This window comes from Macrobrachium rosenbergii, chromosome 35 (genome assembly GCF_040412425.1).
Source record: "Macrobrachium rosenbergii isolate ZJJX-2024 chromosome 35, ASM4041242v1, whole genome shotgun sequence".
Lineage (NCBI taxonomy): Eukaryota > Metazoa > Arthropoda > Malacostraca > Decapoda > Palaemonidae > Macrobrachium > Macrobrachium rosenbergii.
In genome coordinates this window covers 3,340,633-3,347,504 of record NC_089775.1, presented here as the reverse complement: position 1 = coordinate 3,347,504, position 6,872 = coordinate 3,340,633, and the positions used below count along the sequence as shown (strand labels likewise).

Here is a 6,872-nt window from a genome sequence, read left to right as displayed (position 1 = left end):
TACACATTGCAAAGTACATGACAAGAAGTACCCTACATAAGGCAGTTCCCTTCACATGGTCTGAGGGAGAGAAGCTGAGGGATTCATCTTGATGCCCTAATCAAATGCTTTGAGACTTTGTCTCAAGAGGACCCAAGGATATGCTGGAGTAAAACCTTTCACATCACTGCAACGATGAACTCACTCTCTGTCTCTCTCTCTCTCTCTCTCTACAAAATCCATGGAGCTCTAGAGGTCAATGAGACTTACAAGAGTGGATGATATTAGCGGTTAAGGAGCCAATTATCAGATGTTTCAAAACTGTTAACCCTACCGTACAATCTGATGTCAAAGAACTGTGTTTTGGTTAATAAAGGAAGGTGGGTTCACAGCACAGAAGTATAATCCTGGTCATAAGATGTTCTGAAGAGTGTCTACATTCTAATGAATGACCAGAGCTGGGAAGACTTGCCGAGTTATAGAACCGAGTCTTCATATCACGATGACTACAGGACCTCAAGAGTTTACAAAGGACTCCTTGTGGAGTTTGCTGCTCAACCCCAGAAGTCTGTGAAGAAATATCATGTTGGCTTTCCACAAGGTGGTGTTCAATTGTTACTGCACTGCTAAGAGCAACCTCCAGCTATATTTTATCCATCTTTAGCTCGTATACTAACAGAAAACACTGATAGGACGAGAACTTGCGCAGCAAACTTCCGCAGACTCGAACACTCGAATACGACAAGAAAGGAGATGAAACGAGAATGAAATACTTGCTGTACGTCATATAAAAATAAGACGATCTGTGTATGGTACATCTCATCAATACAATGCTAATTACACATGATAAATAAGGGTTATATACATACTGTACATCCATATATTTATCTATCAATCTATATATATATATATATATATATATATATATATATATATATATATATATATACAGGAGTTCTTCAATTACAATGTACTGGTGCTTGCCGCATTATACTTTTATTGTCGATTCCAAAACAGAAAGTAAAGAATATTTTACACCTGTAAAGTTTTACGACAGGAGCTGTAACTGAACGAATCTTTGAATGAATCTTCCAATGAATGTTTTACAATATGGACAAAAAAAGGATTTTAACAAAATATCTTTCAATTAAACACTGCATCAATTTATAACATACATACCTTTGTTTTACCAAGGAACATCTTGTTCAAACTCTCTGGTCAGCTGAGATTGTAGCCTTTGATTTCATGTAGATAAAGGCAATCCTTTTCCTGGCCACGTCGAAACAAACTCTGTTGAAGAGAGCCAAGGTTAATATTAAAGAAACTGTAAGTCTCAACTCTACTCCGGACATTTACATTGTAAAATCCAACGTACAAAACAGGTAAAATAAATATTCTTTTTCTGGAAAACAAACCATTTAAAATGCATTAGAAAAAAGACAATATTAGTGTTTATAAATGTTTTAGAAAGACAAATCTTTAAAATTTCAAAACGAAACTATAAAAGTTGGCAAAGAAAATCACGAAAACATCAAAGTACTGTACAAGTTGCTTCAAAAATGGCAAAAAAAAAGACTAAGACTTATTTATAAATTTTAACGAAAGACAATCCTACAGTATACATATGTTTTAATATGAAACAGTCTTAACAATCATTTGGAAGAAAAATGCATCCCAAAGTTCACAAAGATAAAAAATACTTTTTAAAACATCATTTTCATGTTTCACAAATATCAGCCACTTGCTTTACTGAAGCACCACGCTTCAATTGCTGGGGCCTATGGGGTCATTCAGCACTGAAAATCAAGTTGAAACAATTGTTAGGAGAGGGTTGACGAAAGTCAGATGGAAGAAAGAGAATAAGGACGGAGGTTCAGTAAAAGGAGTGGAAAGGATTGCAGCTAAGTACAGAAGGGGTCTATTACTGCACTGATCAAAATGATGACCTCTAAACTTGGACCTACAAAATTAAGTGGGTCTCATCCTTGAATTAACATGACCCCAAACAATCTGAGAAGGGGAGGAGAAATCTGGCTTTAAAACTGTAATGGCTGGTATCTGTAAATTGTAAAATTACCTAAAGTATAAATACTTAAGTTTTAATGTTTTCAGATATTTACCTATCTATTATATACCTTTTACTTCTGCGCCAACGGTAATTCGATAGAATGCAACAAAAAAAGAAGACAAATCATATAATGGAGATGTAAGTTGGAAAGGTAAGTATTTGTAGGTTATTTGGGGCCTCTGGCCCCTCATCGTGAGACATAATCTCCTCAAATACTCCACTTTCTCACGGGAGAGAGGGAAACGCGTGCTTCCTTGATATCTTTATTTCCTCTCACAAAAAATTCAAAATTCAAACAGCTTGGGGAGAACGTAACAGGTCCCACAGTTCTTTTTTATAATTCCCAGTTCACTCAAAAATTCACAATTACGGTACAAACAAGATACAAAACACAATTGGTACATCAATTTACAACTTCAATATAAAAATAGCAAGAAACTCTGAAAAGAACGGCCATAAATACGACACAGGGAGTGGGGAACTTCAAAAGGCGTCACCCTCATAAAGGGGGCAAAACAATAATTGTTTTGCAACACAAACACATATATACCTGATTAAACACACTCCACAATTGTCATATAAGTAAAGTTGAGCAATACTCAGTAAATCTACTTAAACTTCCACATACTGATACAATGTAAACAAAGAGGGAGCGTTCTTTTAGACGCTAAACGTACATTTTAACAAACGTAAACACAAGATCGAGAGCATTCCTTTGGACAAAAAACATACATTTAACTGGCTGAATCGTCCAGTATCTTATATATATGAACCCTTTACATAAACCGTCACCAAATATGCATCGTGTGACCAAACTGGGATGCCCTGCTGTGCCCAGCCATGCCCAGAGGGGTCAAGTTTGATCATGGGGTATAGGTCAGTGTTGTTGTGTAAGCTACGCTCTCTCTCTCTCTCTCTCTCTCTCAAGGGAGAGTTGTTAATACTATTCTCTAATTTTCCGTTTATTGTTTCTAAGTTCAGTTAAAATGACGATGTAAGGTTAAAATATAATCACGATTAAACACTTTAACATATTATTAATTAACTATAAATATAAATCAAAATAATTATAATTAATAAAAGGCGCCACTGTTTGCGTAAGCGCGGGAGGCTGCCAAGCGTACGATAACTGACAACTAGCCCGTCGTCGAAAATTTACATCGATCTACACTTTTAACTTGCTAAAATTAACATATAGAAATTATTATACAAAATACAGCTTGCTATAGGTCAAATACAACGTGTTGTATAACTTTATACCAAAACAAAATTGTTAAAATTATCGTACCGTCTGTACTTGCGTCAGGCAATCAAATGCCATAAGTCATTATATTTTATTGTAACTTATTGTTAGTCAGTACGACACTGGACGTCACTGGGTGAGGTTCCGCCCACGGCAGTTCCTTCAGGCTGTAACAGACTACGTGGGTGCAGTTTAGCCTGTGATGTCATAGTAGGTAAGTTTATAAATATATAAAAGTTTAAAAACTATGTAGGATTGTTTGAAAATAAATGGTTTCTTATGAGTTAAATATATATAGTATATAATATACATATATATATATATATATATATATATATATATATATATATATATATATATATATATATATATATATATATATATATATATATATATATATATATATATATATATATATATATATATATATATATATATATATAGAGAGAGAGAGAGAGAGAGAGAGAGAGAGAGAGAGAGAGAGAGAGAGAGAGAGAGAGAGAGAGAGTGAGGTTATGTACAATTGTTTTTAAAATGTTTTACATTTAGCATTTTTACATTTATTACAGTTAGCATTTTTACATTTACCCCAGTTGGCATTTTTTACAGTTATTCCAGTTGGCATTTTTTTACAGTTATTCCAGTTGGCATTTTCTCCGTTTTTTAGAGTTGGCAATTTTTTTTTTTACATTTATACCAGTTGGCATTTTTAAAAATTTATTCCAGTTGGCATTTTTTTCATCTATTACAGTTGGCATTTTTTTTACATATACTCCAGTTGGCATTTTTTTACATTTACTCCAGCTGGCATTTTTTCAAATTTATTCCAGTTGGAATTTTGTCACTTCTTACAGTTGGCATTTTATTACATTTACTCCAGTTGGCATTTTTAAAAATTTATTCCAGTTGGCATTTTTTCAAATTTATTCCAGTTGGCATTTTTTCATTTTTTATCATTGGCAATTTTTTCATTTTTTACAGATGGCATTTTTTTACATTTACTATCAAATAACGTCAAATTGCTCAGTCTAAACGTCGAGTCATTGTTTACTAAAGTCCCAATCGCCGAAGTGTTGTCTTTTTGAAAGAGGAAGTTACAACCACAAGATAAAACTCTAAAACTCATCAACCTCTGTGTAACTAACAAAGTGTTCTCTTTCAATGGTAACTTTTACAAACATAAATTTGGCTGTGGCATGGCCAGTCCCCTGTCACCCCTCCTAGCAAACTCGGGCCAGCCCAGTGGTCTGGTAAAACTAAGGTATACTTTGTACATGGAATATTTCAAAACAGAAATTCTGTCGTCTATCAAACCCCGTAATATGATCTGGCTTAGATACGTAGATGATATTTTCACTTTCTGGGACAATAGCTGGGGAGACTTCAATTAATTTTTTAATAGACTGAATTCGTTAGTTCCCACCATAAAATTCAGAGCGGAATGGGAAAAGGACGGATAATTGCCGTTCCTAGATGCACTGACCATAAGAAACAGAACAGATGTGCTTTCACAGTATATAGGAAACCCACTTTCCCTGTTTCCTACATTCGTTTCTTAGGCTGCCACGATGTCTCCTTAAAGAACATGGCAGGGTGCAACTTATTCCTCAGGGGGGGCTCAGTGGTCTGGTAAAACCAAGGTATACTTAACTTTTAAGGGGGGCTCAGAATATGTTCAAATGGGTACCTAGAGAAAGAATTCAACACGATCTGCCAACACCTAACGCAACTGCTCTATCCACCACACATTATCGAGAGGGCTATTAACAAAGCGAATAAAATAAACTACATATACTACAGAGGTCCCACTCACAACAGACAAATAAATTTTAACAACAAATTAAAGCTTCCGTACGGCGAAAGCATCCAAAAAGCCACCGAACAACTCAGGTCTAACAATCCTTTGATTTTCCATCATCCGAAATCCATCGGGAGCTCGCTCATTAACGTATGTTTGAATAAAAAAGGGAAATAAGCTGGAGTTTACAAGATTCCGTGCAGCAATTGTAATGGGATTTGCGTGGGGGAGACAGAGCACAAAAGATCAGTACGTTATGCTTCGGAGAGTTCGGCGATTTTCTTACACGTCAGGGATAAAGGCCATTCCCATAAATTGGAGCGGGGCGGAGCTGGTTTTCAAAAGTAGCTGTCCGTACAAAAGAAAGGTGCTGGAATCCGCTCTCATCAATGAAACCAACGACATGGACTTGTCAGGAGGACGTTGGAAACCGGATGACATTGAGGGTTAATCCTCAGACTTCTTCTGAAGAAGGTGTTCCTGGAAACACGACCACCAGATGCGTCGCCAGGCGGGAGTTAATGAGGCCAAAAAACCACCAGGGAATTTTTTATTTCTCCTCCTTGGGAATCGGTCACCTGATACCATCGGAGACTTAATGCCACGCCTACAAATGCTTTGTATATATACCCTCGTAACATTTCATCTGTCCATATTTTATCAGTGTTTTATGGGCCATTTTATCTTCATATTATACTGTGGTATTACAGTAAAAGACATTCATATATATATATATTTATATATTTTATATATAAATATATATTTATTCTCCAGGCGAGGATTTGAACCTGTGCATATTCCCGCCAGATTCATCCCCCTGTATAATATTAATGAATTCCCAACCAAATGCAGGCAAATTGTGAAGAATGAAAGTACAAAGAGCGAAAATGTAAAGGTGACTGTCCGAAATGGGAACAAGAAGCCGATTTGATTTAGAAAACACAAGGAACGCCAAACCTGGGAACTGCTAAAATTGCCGTCAGTCATGCGAGGTGTCATTATAGCCTCTATAAAAAGGAGGGGAGATAGAGAGAGAGAGAGACTAATATTTTATCTGACCAATCTAAATTGACTGAAATCGGCACTGCAGATTATTATAATTTATTCAGAACTGAGGATAAAATGAACAGGTTTCTGAGAACTTTAAAAATGACAGCTTTGTCGACGAATCCACCTATCAGAACCTTTTTCAACTGGTTCGTCATACGGGATTCTTTATGGTTTGCCTAAAATTCATGAGCCAGGGGTGCCCATGCGTCCTATTCTGGCGAAATTCTCGTACCGATGCTTGAACCACTTATTGCTAACAACTATTCCTTAAAAAACTCTTACGAATTGAAAGAAAAAGTTCTTGTCCAAGACTCCGATCTAGTGATGACCAGTTTTGATGTAGGGTCCTCGTTTACAAACGTCCCAGTCGCTGAGATCACAGAGGTAATCCTTGATAAGCTATTTGAACCGCTCGACTTTTAAAACCCTCTCAGACCTGTAGCCGTGCTGGACACGGCCTTGGTTTAGAGGGCAAGGCTATGGTTTCACCCCTTGGACCCACCTTCGCCAACATCTTCGTCAATGGCTGGCGTTCCAACATCAGGTTTACGCTCGAGAAGGAGTCCAACCTTTAGCTTTCCTTCCCGGACGTCCTGGTGACAAGGCAGAACGATGCTTTTAACACTACTGTTTTTAGAAAACGAACTTTTACCGGACTGGGCTCGAATTTCTACAGATCATGCTACTTCAATTTTAAACTTAATTCTGTTTGCCCATTATTCCACAGGGGTTTA

At 36.6% G+C, this 6,872-nt stretch overlaps 1 protein-coding gene and 1 long non-coding RNA gene across 4 annotated transcripts in view; one reads left to right on the top strand and one right to left on the bottom strand.

The window, feature by feature from the left end:
* LOC136856361 (uncharacterized) overlaps positions 1 to 6,872 on the bottom strand; it is an 82,951-nt gene that overhangs the window by 24,730 nt on the left and 51,349 nt on the right. The gene's annotated exons all lie outside the window — the stretch shown is intronic.
* LOC136856360 (uncharacterized) overlaps positions 3,404 to 6,872 on the top strand; it is an 18,179-nt gene continuing 14,710 nt past the window's right edge. Inside the window, exon 1 of the mRNA XM_067134146.1 lies at positions 3,404 to 3,504. The gene's annotated coding sequence lies outside the window, so the exon portion shown is untranslated. The remainder of the gene's footprint in view (positions 3,505 to 6,872) is intronic.